General features: G+C 46.9%; 6 non-coding genes across 6 annotated transcripts; all 6 read right to left on the bottom strand.

Annotated features, from left to right (window-relative positions):
- Positions 1-9,263: 9,263 nt before the first annotated feature.
- On the bottom strand, positions 9,264-9,336 carry trnar-ccg (transfer RNA arginine (anticodon CCG)). The gene has a single exon. It is a non-coding gene; the product is annotated as a tRNA-Arg (tRNA).
- A 1,436-nt stretch (positions 9,337-10,772) lies between these two features.
- trnaq-cug (transfer RNA glutamine (anticodon CUG)) lies at positions 10,773-10,845 on the bottom strand. The gene has a single exon. It is a non-coding gene; the product is annotated as a tRNA-Arg (tRNA).
- A 4,566-nt stretch (positions 10,846-15,411) lies between these two features.
- Positions 15,412-15,484, bottom strand: trnar-ccg (transfer RNA arginine (anticodon CCG)). The gene has a single exon. It is a non-coding gene; the product is annotated as a tRNA-Arg (tRNA).
- Positions 15,485-16,363: 879 nt separating this feature from the next.
- On the bottom strand, positions 16,364-16,436 carry trnar-ccg (transfer RNA arginine (anticodon CCG)). Its single transcript has one exon. It is a non-coding gene; the product is annotated as a tRNA-Arg (tRNA).
- Positions 16,437-17,645: 1,209 nt separating this feature from the next.
- On the bottom strand, positions 17,646-17,718 carry trnar-ccg (transfer RNA arginine (anticodon CCG)). Its single transcript has one exon. It is a non-coding gene; the product is annotated as a tRNA-Arg (tRNA).
- A 1,212-nt stretch (positions 17,719-18,930) lies between these two features.
- Positions 18,931-19,003, bottom strand: trnar-ccg (transfer RNA arginine (anticodon CCG)). The gene has a single exon. It is a non-coding gene; the product is annotated as a tRNA-Arg (tRNA).
- Positions 19,004-19,265: the final 262 nt, after the last annotated feature.

Raw genomic sequence — 19,265 nt, 5'->3', positions numbered from 1 at the left:
AATCCAGGTCACCCAACGACTGGAGGAAGAATACCTCATCTTCTGCCTTGGGACCCTCCAACAACATGTGATTAATGTGTATTTCACCAGTTTCCTCATCTCCCTTCCCACCACCTTATCCCAGATCCAATCTTCCAGCTCGGCACCACCCTCTTGAAGTGTCCTACCTGTCCATCTTCCTTCCCATCTCTCCCCTCCACCCTCCCGTCCGACCTATCACCATCACCCGCCCACCTTCATCCACCAATCGCATTCCCAGCTACCTTCCCCCAGCCCCATCCCCCTACCATTTAACTCTCAGTCCCCTTGGGCTATCCCTTCATTCCTGATGCAGAGCTTATGCTCGAAACGTTCCTGCTCCTCGGATGCTGCCTGACCTGCTGTGCTTTTCCAGCGCCACACGTCTTGACTCTGACTCTCCAGCATCTGCAGTCCCCACTCTCTCTCAGAAAGTGTTCAGGCTGGATGCGTCCTTGGGTGGGTCGACCAGGTGGCGTGGTGGATGATGTGGGGGCATTGGGGATATCTGCCCAGTTGTACTGGAAACAGGATGTGGTGAGATAGGGGTGGAATCAGAGATGCCATGGGGCAGGATAGGTCACTTGTACGGAGACATGATGAGAAAGCTTGCTGAGCCTCCCAGCGAAAGAAAATCCTCCAAAACACTCAGACTGAGCCAAAAACATATTAAGATTTTGCACGGAGTGTCTGGACTTTGGAATGAATACACAGAGTAACACAGCCTAGACAATGAACATGAGTCTAGTGATGGAGAGGGATAAGTGTGCACTACAGGGCAAGAGTTATAGCTGGGGGCAGGGAAATTATGATGCGGTGAGGCATGACTTAGGATGTGTGGCTTGGAAAAGTAAGCTTCAAGGCAAGGGTGTAATTGATATGTGGAGCTTGTTCAAGGAGCAACTATTGAGTGTCCTTGATAAGTATGTGCCCGTCAGGCAGGGAGGAAAGGGTCGTGTGAGGGAGCCGTGGTTTAATAAGGAATTGGAATCCCTTGTAAAATGGAAGAGGGCGGCCTATGTAAAGATGAGGCGTGAAGGTTCAATTGGGGCGATTGAGAGTTATAAGGTAGCCAGGAAGGACCTGAAGAGAGAGCTAGGAGCAGCAAGGAGGGGACATGAAAGGTCCTTAGTTGGTAGGATTAGGGAAAACCCTAAGGCTTTCTATAGGTATGTCAGGAATAAAAGAATGACTAGGGTAGGAATCGGTCCAGTCAAGGATAGTAGTGGGAAGTTGCGTGTGGAGGCTGAAGAGATTGGGGAGACACTGAATGAATACTTTTCGTCAGTATTCAATCAGGAAGAGGACATTGTTGTCAATGTGAATACTGAGTCACAATTAAGTAGAATGGATGGCTTTGAGGTATGTAGAGAAGAGGTGTTGGAAATTCTAGAAAGGGTGAAAATAGATAAGTCCCCTGGGCCTGATGGCATTTATCCTAGGATTCTCTGGGAAGCAAGGGAGGAGATTGCAGAGCCATTGGCCTTGATTTTTATGTCCTCGTTGTCTACAGGAGTAGTGCCAGAAGACTGGAGGATAGCAAATGTGGTTCCCTTGTTCAAGAAGAGGAGTAGGGATAACCCTAGTAACTATAGGCCGGTGAGTCTCACTTCTGTTGTGGGCAAAATCTTAGAGAGAATTGTAAGGGATAGGATTTATGAACATCTGGATAGGAATAATGTGATCATGGATAGTCAGCATGGTTTTCTGAAGGGCAGGTCGTGCCTCACAAACCTTATTGAATTCTTTGAGAAGGTGACTAAGGAGATGGACGAGGGGAAAGCAGTAGATGTGGTATATATGGATTTTAGTAAGGCGTTTGATAAGGTTCCCCATGGTAGACTACTGCAAAAAATACGGAGGTATGGCATTGAGGGTGAGTTGGAGGTTTGGATTAGGAGTTGGCTGGCTGGAAGAAGACAGAGGGTAGTAGTTGATGGCAAAGGTTCATCTTGGAGTGCCGTCACTAGCGGTGTTCCGCAAGGATCTGTTTTGGGACCATTGCTGTTTGTCATTTTTATAAATGACCTGGAGGAGGGGTTAGAAGGTTGGGTGAGCAAGTTTGCGGATGATACGAAAGTCGGAGGAGTTGTAGACAGTGAGGAAGGACGTGGCAGGTTACAGCCGGATATAGATAAGCTGCAGAGCTGGGCAGAAAGGTGGCAAATGGAGTTCAATGTGGGTAAGTGTGAGGTGATCCACTTTGGTAAGAGTAACAAAAAGATGGGGTACTGGGCTAATGGACGGATACTTGGTAGTGTGGATGAGCAGAGGGATCTTGGTGTCCATGTACACAGATCTTTGAAAGTTGCCACCCAGGTAAATAGTGCGGTGAAGAAGGCATATGGCGTACTGGCTTTTATTGGTAGAGGAATTGAGTTCCGGAGTCCTGAGGTCATGATGCAGTTGTATAAGACTCTGGTGCGGCTGCATCTGGAGTATTGTGTGCAGTTTTGGTCGCCATACTATAGGAAGGATGTGGAGGCACGGGAACGGGTGCAGAGGAGGTTTACCAGGATGTTGCCTGGTATGGTAGAAAGATCGTATGAGGAAAGGCTGAGGCACTTGGGGTTGTTTTCATTGGAGAAAAGAAGGTTTAGGGGTGACTTGATAGAGGTGTACAAGATGATTAGGGGTTTAGATAGGGTCGACAGTGAGAATCTTTTTCCACGTATGGAGTCAGCTATTACAAGGGGGCATAGCTTTAAATTAAGGGGGGGTAGGTATAGGACAGATGTTAGGGGTAGGTTCTTTACTCAGCGAGTTGTGAGTTCATGGAATGCCCTGCCAGTAGCAGTGGTGGACTCTCCCTCATTATGGGCATTTAGCGGGCATTGGATAGGCATATGGAGGATAGTGGGCGAGTGTAGGTTAGGTGGGCTTGGATCAGCGCAACATCGAGGGCCGAAGGGCCTCTACTGCGCTGTATTCTTCTATGTTCTATGTTCTATGAGTCAATACCCCTCTCACTGCCCCAGGTTACAGAAAATCACAGTGAATGCTGCATAGTCCTGGTGAACAAAGCCAGTTTTGAGCAGGTTGAAGACAACCCACCATCAGATACCCCCCATTCTAGGCACTGGCTTATAGATAAGACAGGGAGGCTCGGGAACGTGTCTAAAGAGAGAGCTCAAAGAAGACAGCTTTGCATAATATGTGGGGGGTTGGTGCTGGGTTTTTCTACACAGGGTGGACTGGTCAAACATCGCAAACACAAACCGAGGGTATCATCCAGACTGACCACCTGAAACAGACCCAAGCCCATAGGTCACAGGGGTTTGGGACATTGTGACGATATGTATGTAACACATATTACAGAGAGAGTGAAGTGTTCCTCAGTGGTGGAGCAGTACCCGATATTGTGTGCCAATTCATTATCCAGAGCCAAGGCTAGAATTAGTCACATTGGAACAGGGTCATAGGATCCCCAAAGTGTGGGAGTAGGCCATTCAGCCCATCGAGTCTGCACCAACCCTCCAAACAGCATCCTACACAGACCTAACTCCGTATCCAATTCCTACATTTCCCCATGCACCTAACCATGCAGACACGGGGAGAATGTGCAAACCCCACACTGACAGTCGCTCAAGGCTGGAATTGAACCCGGATCCCTGGTGCTTTGAGGAGGCAGTGATAACCACTGAGCCACCGTTTCACCATTATATCTTAGATTGTTAGAGAGAACCATTACAGACATAACCAGCCAAACTGCATTGTAACCTATCCTAGGTTCAATAAACATAATTCAATACAAGGAGATTGTGAATAGGCAGAATTATTTTCAGTTTCTGGATCAGTGGTGCTGGAAGAGCACAGCAATTCAGGCTACTCTCTCCCCACCCCCACCCTCCTCTAGCTTATCTCTCCACGCTTTAGGCTCTCTGCCTTTATTCCTGATGAAGGGCTTTTGCCCGAAACGTCGATTTTGCTGCTTGTCGGATGCTGCCTGAACTGCTGTGCTCTTCCAGCACCACTGATCCAGAATCTGGTTTCCAGCATCTGCAGTCATTGTTTTTACCTCGCAGAATTATTTTCAGTGTCCATATTACAGGAGGAATGTGATAACACTGGAGAAGGTGCAGAGGAGGTTTACCAGCATGTTGTCTGGGCTGGAGAGTTTCAGTTCTGAAGAGAGACCGGACAGACTGGGGTTAGAGCAGAGTAGATTGACAAAGGGTATGATTGAGGTGTACAAAATGATGAAGGGTTAGGATTAGGGTTAGGTTAGGGTTAGATTTAGGGTTAGGGTTAAGCAGGAATTAACTGTTCCCCTTGGTATCGTGATTAATTGAGAGTGTTTTTTTTCATTCCTTCAAGGGACGTGGGTGTCAGTGGCTGGGCCCAGCATTTATTGCCCATCCCTAGTTGCCCTTGAGAAGGTGATGCTGAGCTGCCTTCTTGAGCAGCTGCATAGATTCATGGCAAGGGGCAGGAGGTTTGGAGGGGAATGTGATGTTAACTATTTTCACCCGGGGGATGTGTGAATCTGGCAGAAACCTTCAGAGGTTTGAAGGTGGACTTAGATGTGCAATTGTGATGCCAAGCGTTGGAAAGTGGGAATAGAGTGGTCCTGTTGTTGTCTTTGATTGTCACAGACTCGATTGGCCGAGAGATGTTTCTCTGTGCCCTCGCATTGTGTGACTCTTAAAACCCAATGCAAAGACCACAGTCCTTGCATTTTGGCCAAACTGTGACATCCATCCACACTCGCGATTGTTCCCTGAACTAAACCACTCAGTCATCTCAAAACTGCTATGCCCGAGGCTTAAGAAGAATGCCCACTGCCACCATATTTCAGCACATGGTATGGAGCTGCCAGTGTTGGACTGGAGTGGATAAAATTCAAACTCACACAACACCAGGTTATAGTCCAACAGGTTTATTTGAAAGCACTAACTTTCGGAGCACTGCTCCTTTGTCAGTGGGGCAGGATCATAGGACACTTGTAAAAGATCAAAGTATCACAAAACTGGTTTGTCCAATACATCGCATCAGTGTATGACACTTTAATCTTTTGCTATAAATTCTGTGTCCTATGATCCTGCCCCAGTAGTTACCTGACGAAGGACGGGCGCTCTGAAAGCTGGTGCTTCCAAATAAACCTGTTGGACTATAACCTGGTATTGTGTGAGTTTTAACTTTGTTCACTACATTTCAGGGCAACCAGAGATGGGCATAAAAAAGGGCAAGGTTTATTGAAGAATGGCTCCATCCCCATTCCTACCCCCCTCCGAACCTGCCCCCATCCTGAGGGCAAATCAATTAAAGGGACACAAAGTAATTAACTCTCCCTTTCTCGCCCTGACACGAACGTGGAGACTGGAGAAAAAGAGGTTTAACCTGACACTGTGACATTGAGGAAACTGTTCCTGTTGAAAAGGTCAACTCAGCAAGTTTCCAAATTACAAGGGAAGGAAACAATCAATGAGCCAGTTTGTTCTTATCTCACTTCAAGAACCAGATTCCTTCACTGACCAACAATGTTATCGGAAAGATAAAAAAAAGGATGACACAAAGTCTGGGGAGGAGGATGGACAGGAGCAGATTGAGTAGTGTTCTGACCAGGAGAGGTCATCATGGGAGTGAGAGGGGAGCAACATCTTTAACCTTTGTTCATAGCTTAGATTCCTGATACCTGGGATCATCTTCAGCCTGTATCCTCTCAAGGGGCAGGTTACAGGCCAGTATTGACACTTGGGCACCATTTTGGGAGTAGTTGCCATGGCGCCATATTGTCCAGGTGCCATCTTGGAAGCCATTTGTTTCCAGGCCACTGTGGGGGACATTGCAGCAGGAAAGGGAGAAGACAGGCAGTGTGGCGTTAAAATCTATCACAATGCAACACAATATCAAGCAGCAGATGCAATTTGCAAGCTGTAGTCCTGGGTATAGCCCAAGTGATGTGTAACAGCTGCTTCCAGCTAAAATAAATTTTTTTGAAAAACACAGCTAATTAAACTTTGCCAATTGCTGATCTCCTGTGGGGTCACGAGACATTTATGAGGATGATTATCAATCACGATGTGATTTTATTTTCTCTCCACTCGGACTTCCATCCAATCAGCAGTTCCACACACGTGGAAGCTCGGCAGTGTATTGTGGTGGGCTATTCACCAGCTGCGGCATCACAGATCTCACGTTGATGCCAGCGTGTGTGCTCTTCCTGTGTTAGGAGAAGGTCACGGGGTACTCATTCGGTGCGGAGCTCTGTCATGTTTGACTTCTCTGAACATAATGTTGCTAAAGCAAGGAACCCCATCAGAGTCAAGCATCCCCCCCATTCTCGGGGTCCTCCACCCATCCCTTCCTCTCACGACCGCAAACCCTCTGGTGATTGATGCATGGAAACAGACACTTCGGTCCAACTCGTCCATGCCGACCAAATATCCTAAATTAATCCAGTCCCATTTGCCAGCACTTGGCCCATATCACTCTAAACCCATCCAGATGCCTTTTAAATGCTGTAAATGTACCAGCCTCCACCACATCCTCTGGCAGCTCGTTCCATACACACACCACCCTCTGCGTGAAAAAGTTGCCCCTCAGGTCCCTTTTAAATCTTACCCCACTCACCTTAAACCTACGCCGTCTAGTTTTGGACTCCCCTATTCACCCTATACATGCCTCCTCATAATATTATAAATCTCTATAAGGTCACCCATCAGTCTCCAACGCTCCAGGGAAAAACAGCCCAAGCCTATCAGCCTCTCCCTGTAGCTCAAACCCTCTAAACTCAGCAACATCCTTTTCTGCATCCTTTCACATTTCACTGCATCCTTCCGATAGCAGGGAGACCAGAACTGAAGGAATGATGATATTATTCCAAGTCAGAATGATGCACGACCTCGAGGGTTAATGCTCCTAAGGACATCCAGCCTTTCTCCCTCTTGGTGATAGAAATGGTGGATTTGATAGGTGCTCTTGAAGGACAGTTCTTGTCATACGTCTTTGTACAGCGTATTGTACACACTGTTGATACTTTACAACATTGATAAAGGGAGGGAATTTTTACAGTTTATTTATGGGGATGTGGGTGTCACTGGATGGTAAGCATTTATTGCTTATCCCATGTTGCCCCTTGAGAAAGTGGTGGTGTTCCCAATATCTGCTGCCCTTGATCTTCTAGATGGAAGTGGTCATGGTTTAGAAGGTGCTGTCTAAGGATCTTTGGTGAATTTCTGCAGTGCATCTTTTAGATAGTACATACTGCTGCTACTGAGCATCATTGGTGGAGGGAGATGATGCTTGTGGGTGTGGTGTTAATCAAGCGGGCTGCTTTGTCCTGGATGGTGTTGAGCTTCTTGAGTGTTGTTGGAGCTGCACCATCCAGGGAAAGTGGGGAGTATTCCCTCACACTCCTGCCTTGTGCTTTATAGATAGTGGATAGACTTTGGGGAGTCAAGAGGTGAGTTACTCACCACAGTATTCCTAGCCTCTGATCTGCTCTTGTAGCCATTGTGTTTATACGGTGAGTCCAGCTGAGAGTCTGGTCAATTAGGTGAAAGTGAGGACTGCAGATGCTGGAGATCAGAGTCGAGAGTGTGGTGCTGGAAAACCACAGCAGGTCAGACAGCATCCGAGGAGCAGGAAAATCAGGAAGATGACGGGCTTTTGTCCGAAACGTTGATTTGTCTGGTCAATTATGTCATCGTCCATGGGGCGCTAATTGTTCAGGTTAGACTTGTGTTGCCTTTTATGTCCGGGACATACCTGAGCAACAGTGATGGTGATGTCTGGGTCATTGTCTGGACAGTATGATTCCGTGAGTGACTGTGTCAGGCTGTTGCTTGGTTAGTCAGTGAGACAGTTCTCCCAATGTTGGCACTAATCCCTCCAGATGTTAGTGAGAAGGACTTTGCAGCGTCGACAGGGGCTGGTTCTGACATTGTCTTTTCAGGTGCCGAGGTGATCCCTCTGGTTTCATTTCTTTGTGGAGACTTGGTGGCGATTGAACCAGCTGAGTAACTTGCTGGGCCAATTCAGACAGCGCTGTAGGTCACCCAGGCAGCTGTGGGTCTGGAGCCACATGTAGGCCAGACCAGCTGGGCACAGTAGATTTCCTTCCCTTAGTGGCATTTAGTCAACCATGCAGTTTTCTTGACAATCAACAACGATTTCGCAGTCATCAGTCGATTCTTAATTCCAGATTTTTTTAAAAGCTGAACAAATTCAGCATCTGCCCTGTCGGGATTGGAACCCAGGTCCCACTCACTGAGTTTCTGGATAAGCAGTCAGCAGATTATGCTATGGTCTCTCATCTGAGAAGAAGATAGCAATCCGTAGACACTAGATTCCCAACAGTAACCTACAACACCCCAAGGTGGAACCTGAACCCACAAACTCTTGGGGGGGGGGAAGGAAAGCCAGTGTCTTACCCATTACACCACTGGGTTCACACGTTGAGCTGAATACAGGGAATCATGAAATATGGTTATTTTGTAAAGAAAAGCTTCATTTCAATTAGAGCAGCAATGGGGAGATTGAAGCTTCAGACTTATCACAGCTGTAATACAACCCAAGCAATTCTAAAGTAATAGATTGAATGTAACGGTCACTGGATGAGGGGTGAGGACAATACAATCATAAAACTTTACAGGACAGAGGGAGGCCATTTGAACCATCCTGTCTGTTTGACTCCTGAATGACCTACTCAGCGAGTCGGAATCTCCTCGCCTTATCTCTGCATCCCCAAATATCCATCCCTTTCAAATATATATATCCAGGTCTCTTTGAAACCTCCAATAGAATCTGCCTCTACCAGGCAGCACAGTCCAAAGGGCGGAAGTGAGGACTGCAGGTGCTGGAGATTAGAGTCAAGATTAGAGCGGTGCTGGAAAAGTACAGCAGGTCAGGCAGCATCCGAGGAGCTGGAGAATCGACGTTTCGGGAAAAAGCCCTTCATCAGGTTGATTTGTCTGGTCAATTATGTCATCTTCCATGGGGAGCTAATTGCTCGGGTTAGATTTGTCTTGCCTTGATGTCCAGGACATACAATTCAGATGGCAGCTGTGGGTCAGGAGTCACAAGTAGGCCAGACCAGCTGGGGATGGTAGATTTCCTTCCCTTAATGGCATTTACTGAATCAAGCTGGTCTTTCGACAAACAACGATTTCGCAGTCATCAGTCGATTCTTTTTTAAAAGCTGAAATTGAACTCCACCATCTGCCTGGCAGATTATGCCACTAACGCCTCCTAAAGAGGACAGCGCAGTCAGTAGATGCTCAACAACCAATGTTAACCTACAGTACCCCAGGTGGGACTTGAACCCACAATCCCTGGCTCCGGAGGCCAATGCCTTATCCATTAGGCCACTGGGGCTGTGCTGGAGCATGAGTACAGCGAGACAAGAAATTTGATATTTTGTCCAAAGAAAGCTTCATTTCAATTAAAGCAACAATGGAGAGATTTTTAAATCATTGCATTGCAAACATTTTGAAGTTTCAACCTATCACAGCCGTAATACAACCCAAGCAATTCTAAAGTAATAGATTGAAAGTAATGGTCACTGGATGAGGGGTGAGGACAATACAATCATAGACCTTTACAGGACAGAGGGAGGCCATTTGAACCATCCTATCTGTTCTGACTCCTGAATGACCTACCCAGCGAGTCGGAATCTCCTCGCCTTATCTCTGCATCCCCAAATATCCATCCCTTTCAAATATATATATCCAGGTCTCTTTGAAACCTCCAATAGAATCTGCCTCTACCAGGCAGCACAGTCCAAAGGGCGGAAGTGAGGACTGCAGGTGCTGGAGATTAGAGTCAAGATTAGAGTGGTGCTGGAAAAGCACAGCAGGTCAGGCAGCATCTGAGGAGCAGGAAAATCGACGTTTCGGGCAGAAGCCCTTCATCAGGTTGATTTGTCTGGTCAATTATATCATCTTCCGTGGGGCGCTAATTGTTCGGGTTAGATTTGTCTTGGCTTTTATGTCCAGGACATACCTGAGCAACAGTGATGGTGATGTCTGGGTCACTGTCTGGACAGTAGGATTCCGTGAGTGACTGTGTCAGGCTGTTGCTTGGTTAGTCAGTGAGACAGCTCTCCCAATGTTGGCACTAATCCCTCCAGATGTTAGTGAGGAGGACTTTGCAGGGTCGACAGGGGCTGGTTCTGACATTGTCTTTTCAGGTGCCGAGGTGATCCCTCTGGTTTCATTTCTTTGTGGAGACTTGGTGGCGATTGAACCAGCTGAGTAACTTGCTGGACCAATTCAGACAGCGCTGTAGGTCACCCAGGCAGCTGTGGGTCTGGAGTCACATGTAGGTCAGACCAAATGGGGATGGTAGATTTCCATCCCTTAGTAGCATATAGTGAGCTGAAAATGTGTTGCTGGAAAAGCGCAGCAGGTCAGGCAGCATCCAGGGAACAGGAGAATCGACGTTTCGGGCATAAGCCCTTCTTCAGGATTTCATGCCCGAAACATCGATTCTCCTGTTCCCTGGATGCTGCCTGACCTGCTGCGCTCTTCCAGCAACACATTTTCAGCTCCGATCTCCAGCATCTGCAGACCTCACTTTCTCCTGGCATATAGTGAACCAGGCAGATTTTTCAACAATCAACAACGATTTCACAGTCATCAATCGATTCTTATTTCCAGATTTTTTAAAAACTGAATTCAAATTCCACCATGTGCCCCCCAGGTCCAATTTGTAGAATCACCAGTTAAACAGCCCACAGATCATGCTAGGGCTGCCCCATAGAGCAGGAGACAGCTAGGAACCAGTGCCCAAATCAGAACAGTAACCTACAGCACCCCAGGTGGGACTTGAACCCACAATCCCTGGCTCCGGAGGCCAATGCCTTATCCATTAGGCCACTGGGGCTGTGTTGGGGCATGAGTACAGTGAAACAAGAAATTTGATATTTTGTCCAAAGAAAGCTTCATTTCAATTAAAGCAGCAATGGAGAGACTTTTAAATCATTGCATTGCAAACATTTGAAGTTTCAGACCTATCACAGCTGTAATACAACCCAGGCAATTCTAAAGTAATAGATTGAAAGTAACGGTCACTGGATGAGGGGTGAGGACAATAGAATCATAAAACTTTACAGGACAGAGGGAGGCCATTTGAACCATCCTGTCTGTTCTGACTTCTGAATGACCTACTCAGCGAGTCCGAATCTCCTCGCCTTATCTCTGCTGCCCTCTAAATCCATCCCTTTCAAATATATATATCCAGGTCTCTTTGAAACCTCCAATAGAATCTGCCTCTACCAGGCAGCACAGTCCAAAGGGCGGAAGTGAGGACTGCAGGTGCTGGAGATTAGAGTCAAGATTAGAGTGGTGCTGGAAAAGCACAGCAGGTCAGGCAGCATCCGAGGAGCGTGAAAATTGACGTTTCGGGCAGAAGCCCTTCATCAGGTTGATTTGTCTGGTCAATTATGTCATCTTCCGTGGGCCCTAATTGTTCGGGTTAGATTTGTCTTGGCTTTTATATCCAGGACATACCTGGGCAACAGTGATGGTGATGTCTGGGTCATTGTCTGGACAGTATGATTCCGTGAGTGATTGTGTCAGGCTGTTGCTTGGTTAGTCAGTGAGAAGCTCTCCCAATGTTGGCATTAGCCCCTCCAGATGTTAGTGAGGAGGACTTTGCCGGGGCGACAGGGGCTGGCTCTGCTGTCGTCTTTTCAGGTGCCGAGGTGATCCCTCTGGTTTCATTTCTTTGTGGAGACTTGGTGGCGATTGAACCAGCTGAGTAACTTGCTGGGCCAATTCAAACAGCGCTGTAGGTCACCCAGGCAGCTGTGGGTCTGGAGCCACATGTAGGTCAGATCAACTGGGGATAGTAGATTTCCTTCCCTTGGTGGCATATAGTGAACCAGGCAGATTATTCAACAATCAACAACGATTTCGCAGTCATCAGTTGATCCTTATTTCCAGATTTTTTAAAAACTGAATTCAAATTCCACCATGTTCCCTGTCAGGATTGGAAGCCAGGTCCAATTCGTTGAGTTTCTGGATAAATAGGCAACAGATTATGCTATGGTCTCCCCTTAAAGAGGGAGACAGCCGTGCGCAGGTGCTCAATGCCGAACAGTAACCTACAGCGTTGCAAACATTTCAAAGTTTCAGACCTATCACGGCAATATTACAACCCAAGCGATTCTAAAGTAATAGATTGAAAATACGGGTCACTCGATGAGGGATGCAGACAATAGAATCATAGAACTTTACAGGACAGAACCACCATGGCCACAGAGGCCATTTGAACCGTCCTGTCTGTTTGACTCCTGAATGACCTACCCAGCGAGTCCGAATCTCCTCGCCCTATCTCTGCATCCCCAACTATCCATCCCTTTCAAATATATATCCAGCTCCCTTTTGAGACCTCCAATGGAATCTGTCTCTACTAGGCAGCACAGTCCAAAGGGCGGAAGTGTAGACTGCAGATGCTGGAGAATAGATGGTTTCTGTTCGCCGAGCTAGAAATTTTCGTTGCAAACGTTTCGTCCCCTGTCTAGGTGACATCCTCAGTGTTTGGGAGCCTCCTGTGAAGCGCTTCTGTAGTGTTTCCTTCGGCATTTATAGTGGCCTGTCCCTGCCGCTTCCGGTTTTCAGTTTCAGCTGTCCGCTGTAGTGGCCAGTATATTGGGTCCAGGTCGATGTGTTTGTTGATGGAGCTTGTGGATGAGTGCCATGCTTCTAGGAATTCCCTGGCTGTTCTTTGTTTGGCTTGCCCTATAATGGTAATGTTGTCCCAGTCGAATTCATGTTGCTCATCGTCTGCGTGTGTGGCTACTAAGGATAGCTGGTCGTCTCGTTTCGTGGCTAGATGATGTTCATGGATGCGGATCGTTAGCTGTCTTCCTGTTTGTCCTATATCGTGTTTTGTGCAGTCCTTGCATGGGATTTTGTACACTACATTAGTTTTGCTCATGCTGGGTATCAGGTCCTTCGTTCTGGTGAGTTGTTGTCTGAGCGTGGCTGTTGGTTTGTGTGCTGTTATAAGTCCTAGTGGTCGCAGTAGTCTGGCTGTCAGTTCTGAAATGCTCCTGACGTATGGTAGTGTGGCTAGTCCTTTGGGTTGCGGCATGTCCTCGTTCCATTGTCTTTCTCTTCGGCATCTGTTGATGAAATTGCGCGGGTATCCGTTTTTGGCGAATCCATTGCAGAGGTGTTCCTCTTCCTCTTTTTGCAGTTCTGGTGTGCTGCAGTGTGTTGTGGCCCTTTTGAATAGTGTCTTGATGCAACTTCTTTTGTGTGTGTTGGGGTGGTTGCTTTCATAGTTTAGGACTTGGTCTGTGTGTGTGGCTTTCCTGTATACCTTTGTGGTGAATTCTCCGTTTGGTGTTCTCTGTACCATCACGTCTAGGATTGGGAGTTGGTTGTCCTTTTCTTCCTCTCTCGTGAATCGGATTCCTGTGAGTATGGCGTTGATGATCCGGTGTGTTTTCTCTATTTCTGTGTTTTTAATGATTACAAAGGTGTCATCAACATATCTGACCCAGAGTTTGGGTTGAATTTGTGGTAAGACTGTTTGTTCTAACCTTTGCATTACTGCTTCTGCTATGAGTCCAGAGATCGGTGAGCCCATGGGTGTTCCGTTGATTTGTTCGTATATTTGGTTGTTGGATGTGAAGTGTGTTGTGAGGCACAAGTCCAGTAGTTTAAGTATGCCGTCTTTGTTGATAGGTTCCACGTCCTGTTGTCTGTTCTGTATGTCCAGCAGGTTGGCTATTGTTTCTCTGGCTAGGGTTTTGTCGATAGAGGTGAACAGTGCCGTTACGTCGAATGAGACCATAGTTTCTTCCTTGTCTATGTGTATATTTCTGATGATGTCCAAGAATTCCTGTGTTGATTGTATAGAGTGTCTGGATCCGCTGATCAGGTGTTTCAGTTTCTGCTGTAGTTCTTTAGCCAGTTTGTGTGATGGTGTCCCTGATAGTGATACTATGGGTCTGAGTGGGATGTCTGGTTTGTGCACTTTAGGTAGTCCATAGAATCTGGACTACATCAGGAGCATTTCAGAACTGACAGCCAGAGTACTGCGACCACTAGGACTTATAACAGCACACAAACCAACAGCCACCCTCAGACAACAACTCACCAAAACGAAGGACCTGATACCCAGCATGAGCAAAACTAATGTAGTGTACAAAATCCCATGCAAGGACTGCACAAAACACGATATAGGACAAACAGGAAGACAGCTAACGATCCGCATCTATGAACATCAACTAGCCACGAAACGAGACGACCAGCTATCCTTAGTAGCCACACACGCAGACGATGAGCAACATGAATTCGACTGGGACAACACTACCATTATAGGGCAAGCCAAACAAAGAACAGCCAGGGAATTCCTAGAAGCATGGCACTCATCCACAAGCTCCATCAACAAACACATCGACCTGGACCCAATATACCGGCCACTACAGCGGACAGCTGAAACTGACAACCGGAAGCGGCAGGGACAGGCCACTATAAATGCCGGAGGAAACACCACAGAAGCGCTTCACAGGAGGTTCCCAAGCACTGAGGATGTCACCTAGACAGGGGACGAAACGTTTGCAACAAAAATTTCCAGCTCGGCGAACAGAACCACAACAACGATCACCCGAGCTACAAATCTTTTCCCAAACTTTGAAGCTGGAGATTAGAGTTAAGATTAGAGTGGTGCTAGAAAGCACAGCAGGTCAGGCAGCATCCGAGGAGCAGGAAAATCAATGTTTAGGGAAAAAGCCCTTCATCAGGTCGACTTTTCTGATCAATTATGTCATCTTCCATGGGGTGCTAATTGTTCAGGTTAGATTTGTCTTGCCCTTTATGTCCAGGACATACCTGGGCAACAGTGATGGTGGTGTCTGGGTCATTGTCTGGACAGTATGATTCCGTGAGTGACTGTGTCAGGCTGTTGCTTGGTTAGTCAGTGAGACAGCTCTCCCAATGTTGGCACTAATCCCTCCAGATGTTAGTGAGGAGGACTTTGTAGGGGCGACAGGGGCTGTTTCTGACATTGTTTTTTCAGGTGCCGAGGTGATCCCTCTGGTTTCATTTCTTTGTGGAGACTTGGTGGCGATTGAAACAGCTGAGTAACCAGCTGAACCAATTCAGACAGCGCTGTAGGTCACCCAGGCAGCTGTGGGTCTGGAGTCACATGTAGGCTAGAACAGCTGGGGATAGTAGATTTCCTTCCCTTCATGGCATATAGTGAATCAGGCTAAATCTTTCAACAATTAACAACGATTTCGCAGTCATCAGCTGATTCTTATTTCCGGATTTATTAAAACCTGAATTCAAATTCCACCATGTGCCCTCTCACAATTGGCACCCAGGTCCAATTTGTAGAATCACCAGTTAAACAGTCCACAGATCATGCTAGGGCTGCCCCATAGAGCAGGAGACAACCATGAACCAGTGCCCAAATCAGAGCAGTAACCAACAGCACCCCAGGTGGGACTTGAACCCACAATCCCTGGCTCCGGAGGCCAATGCCTTATCCATTAGGCCACTGGGGCTGTGCTGGGGTATGAGTACACCGAAACAAGAAATTTGATATTTTGTCCAAAGAAAGCTTCATTTCAATTAAAGCAGCAATGGAGAGACTTTTAAATCATTGCATTGCAAACATTTTGAAGTTTCAACCTATCACAGCCGTAATACAACCCAAGCAATTCTAAAGTAATAGATTGAAAGTAACGGTCACTGGATGAGGGGTGAGGACAATACAATCATAAAACTTTACAGGACAGAGGGAGGCCATTTGAACCATCCTGTCTGTTCTGACTCCTGAATGACCTACTCAGCGAGTCGGAATCTCCTCGCCTTATCTCTGCATCCCTCTAAATCCATCCCTTTCAAATATATATATCCAGCTCTCTTTGAAACCTCCAATAGAATCTGCCTCTACCAGGCAGCACAGTCCAAAGGGCGGAAGTGAGGACTGCAGGTGCTGGAGATTAGAGTCAAGATTAGAGTGGTGCTGGAAAAGCACAGCAGGTCAGGCAGCATCCGAGGAGTTGGAGAATCGACGTTTCGGGAAAAAGCCCTTCATCAGGTCGACCTGTCTGGTCAATTATGTCATCTTCCACGGGGAGCTAATTGTTCGGGTTAGGTTTGTCTTGCCTTTATGTCCAGGACATACAATTCAGATGGCAGCTGTGGGTCAGGAGTCACAAGTAGGCCAGACCAGCTGGGGATGGTAGATTTCCTTCCCTTAATGGCATTTACTGAATCAAGCTGGTCTTTCGACAAACAACGATTTCGCAGTCATCAGTCAATTCTTTTTAAAAAGCTGAAATCGAACTCCACCATCTGCCTGGCAGATTATGCCACTAACTCCTCCTAAAGAGGACAGCGCAGTCAGTAGATGCTCAACAACCAATGTTAACCTACAGTACCCCAGGAGGGGCTTGAACCCACAATCCCTGGCTCCGGAGGCCAATGCCTTATCCATTAGGCCACTGGGACTGTGCTGGAGCAAGAGTACAGCGAGACAAGAAATTTGATATTTTGTCCAAAGAAAGCTTCATTTCAATTAAGGCAACAATGGAGAGACTTTTAAATCATTGCATTGCAAACATTTTGAAGTTTCAACCTATCACAGCCGTAATACAACCCAAGCAATTCTAAAGTAATAGATTGAAAGTAATGGTCACTGGATGAGGGGTGAGGACAATACAATCATAGACCTTTACAGGACAGAGGGAGGCCATTTGAACCATCCTGTCTGTTCTGACTCCTGAATGACCTACCCAGCGAGTCGGAATCTCCTCGCCTTATCTCTGCAGCCCTCTAAATCCATCCCTTTCAAATATATATATCCAGCTCTCTTTGAAACCTCCAACAGAATCTGCCTCTACCAGGCAGCACAGTCCAAAGGGCGGAAGTGAGGACTGCAGGTGCTGGAGATTAGAGTCAAGATTAGAGTGATGCTGGAAAAGCACAGCAGGTCAGGCAGCATCCGAGGAGCAGGAAAATCGACGTTTCGGGCAGAAGCCCTTCATCAGGTCGACTTTTCTGATCAATTATGTCATCTTCCATGGGGCGCTAATTGTTCAGGTTAGATTTGTCTTGCCCTTTATGTCCAGGACATACCTGGGCAACAGTGATGGTGATGTCTGGGTCATTGTCTGGACAGTATGATTCCGTGAGTGACTGTGCCAGGCTGTTGCTTGGTTAGTCAGTGAGACAGCTCTCCCAATGTTGGCACTAATCCCTCCAGATGTTAGTGAGGAGGACTTTGCAGGGTCGACAGGGGCTGGCTCTGCTGTTGTGATCCCTCTGGTTTCATTTCTTTGTGGAGACTTGGTGGCGATTGAACCAGCTGAGTAACCAGCTGAACCAATTCAGACAGTGCTGTCACCCAGGCAGCTGTGGGTCTGGAGTCACATGTAGGCTAGAACAGCTGGGGATAGTAGATTTCCTTCCCTTCGTGGCATATAGTGAATCAGGCTAAATCTTTCAACAATTAACAATGATTTCGCAGTCATCAGTTGATTCTTATTTCCGGATTTATTAAAAACTGAATTCAAATTCCACCATGTGCCCTCTCACAAGTGCCACCCAGGTCCAATTTGTAGAATCACCAGTTAAACAGTCCACAGATCATGCTAGGGCTGCCCCATAGAGCAGGAGACAGCCATGAACCAGAGCCCAAATCAGAACAGTAACCAACAGCACCCCAGGTGGGACTTGAACCCACAATCCCTGGCTCCGGAGGCCAATGCCTTATCCATTAGGCCACTGGGGCTGTTTCATATAGAGCATGCAGGGAAACAGGAAAAGTGGTTATTTTGTCCAAGAAAGCTTCATTTCAATTACAGCAGCAATGGAGAGATTTTTAAATCATTGCAAACATTTTGAAGTTTCAGACCTATCACAGCCGTATTACAACCCAAGCAATTCTAAAGTAATAGATTGAAAGTAATGGTCACTGGATGAGGGGTGAGAACAATACAATCATAAAACTTTACAGGACAGAGGGAGGCCATTTGAACCATCCTATCTGTTCTGACTCCTGAAAGACCTACCCAGCGAGTCGGAATCTCCTTGCCTTATCTCTGCATCCCTCTAAATCCATCCCTTTCAAATATATATATCCAGCTCTCTTTGAAACCTCCAATAGAATCTGCCTCTACCAGGCAGCACAGTCCAAAGGGCGGAAGTGAGGACTGCAGGTGTTGGAGATTAGAGTCAAGATTAGAGTGATGCTGGAAAAGCACAGCAGGTCAGGCAGCATCCGAGGAGCAGGAAAATCGACGTTTCGGGAAGGAGACCTTTGTCAGGTCGATTTGTCTGGTCATTTATGTCATCTTCCATGGGACGCTAATTGTTTGGGTTAGATTTGTCTTGGCTTTTATGTCCAGGACATACCTGGGCAACAGTGATGGTAGTGTCTGGGTCATTGTCTGGACAGTATGATTCCGTGAGTGACTGTGTCAGGCTGTTGCTTGGTTAGTCAGTGAGACAGCTCTCCCAATGTTGGCACTAATCCCTCCAGATGTTAGTGAGGAGGACTTTGCAGGGTCGACAGGGGCTGGCTCTGCCGTCGTCTTTTCAGGTGCCGAGGTGATCCCTCTGGTTTCATTTCTTTGTGGAGACTTGGTGGCGATTGAAACAGCTGAGTAACTTGCTGGGCCAATTCAGATAGTGCTGTAGGTCACCCAGGCAGCTGTGGGTCTGGAGCCACATGTAGGTCAGACCAACTGGGGATAGTAGATTTCCTTCCCTTCGTGGCATATAGTGAACCAGGCAGATTTTTCGACAATCAACAACGATTTCACAGTCATCAGTCGATCCTTATTTCCAGATTTTTTTCAAAAATGAACTCAAACCCTCTGCTATGCAGATTCGGTCCCAGATCCCATTCACATAGTTTCTGGCACCAGGTCACAACTATTGCCTCCCCTTAAATAAGGAGACAGCAAGCAGTTGGCACTCAATTCCCAACAGTAACCAACAGCACCCCAGGTGGGACTTGAACCCACAATCCCTGGCTCCGGAGGCCAGTGCCTTATCCATTAGGCCACTGGGGCTGTGCCATGTGCATTGTACAGGGAAACAAGAAAAGTGGCTATTTTGTCCAAGAAAGCTTCATTTCAATTAAAGCAGCAAAGGAGAGATTTTAAAATTACTGCTTTGCAAACATTTGAAGTTTCAGACCTATCACAGCCGTATTACAACCCAAGCAATTCTAAAGTAATAGATTGAAAGTAATGGATGAGGGGTGAGGACAATAGGATCATAGACCTTTACAGGACAGAAGGAGGCCATTTGAACCATCCTGTCTGTTCTGAC

This window comes from Chiloscyllium plagiosum, unplaced genomic scaffold (assembly GCF_037043375.1).
Source record: "Chiloscyllium plagiosum isolate Xiang-an unplaced genomic scaffold, Cpla_swu_hap1 HiC_scaffold_3, whole genome shotgun sequence".
Classification (NCBI taxonomy): domain Eukaryota; kingdom Metazoa; phylum Chordata; class Chondrichthyes; order Orectolobiformes; family Hemiscylliidae; genus Chiloscyllium; species Chiloscyllium plagiosum.
The sequence above is the reverse complement of the archived record's forward strand: the minus strand, read 5'-3'. Positions and strand labels throughout refer to the sequence as shown.